Genomic DNA, 345 nt, shown 5'->3' with positions numbered 1-345 from the left:
CGGGTCTAACCTGCCCGCAGCCGTTTGCTTTCCTCCCCAACTCTGCCCAGCCCTAAAATAATTTGTGGCCGGGAGGAGACAGGGGCAGCTGCACCCACGTGTGTCCTGGTGACCTGGGGAAGCCCTGTCTCCTAGGATACCTCCTGGGCAGCACAGCATGGCTTTTTGGGGTGATACTTGAGTTTTCCCCCCTTCAGTATGAGAGCAGGCATCATCTTTCCCAGGCTCATGCTGGCATGGAAAGGGCCTGGAGCCATCAGCTGCTCCCACTCGCCCCCTTTATTTGTGGAGAAAGCCATCCAGTGAGCTCCCTGGGGTGATGGCACAGCGGTGGCACCAGGCTGA

Source organism: Mesitornis unicolor, unplaced genomic scaffold, assembly GCF_000695765.1.
Source record: "Mesitornis unicolor isolate BGI_N332 unplaced genomic scaffold, ASM69576v1 scaffold29716, whole genome shotgun sequence".
NCBI classification, from domain to species: domain Eukaryota; kingdom Metazoa; phylum Chordata; class Aves; order Mesitornithiformes; family Mesitornithidae; genus Mesitornis; species Mesitornis unicolor.
The sequence above is the reverse complement of the archived record's forward strand: the minus strand, read 5'-3'. Positions refer to the sequence as shown.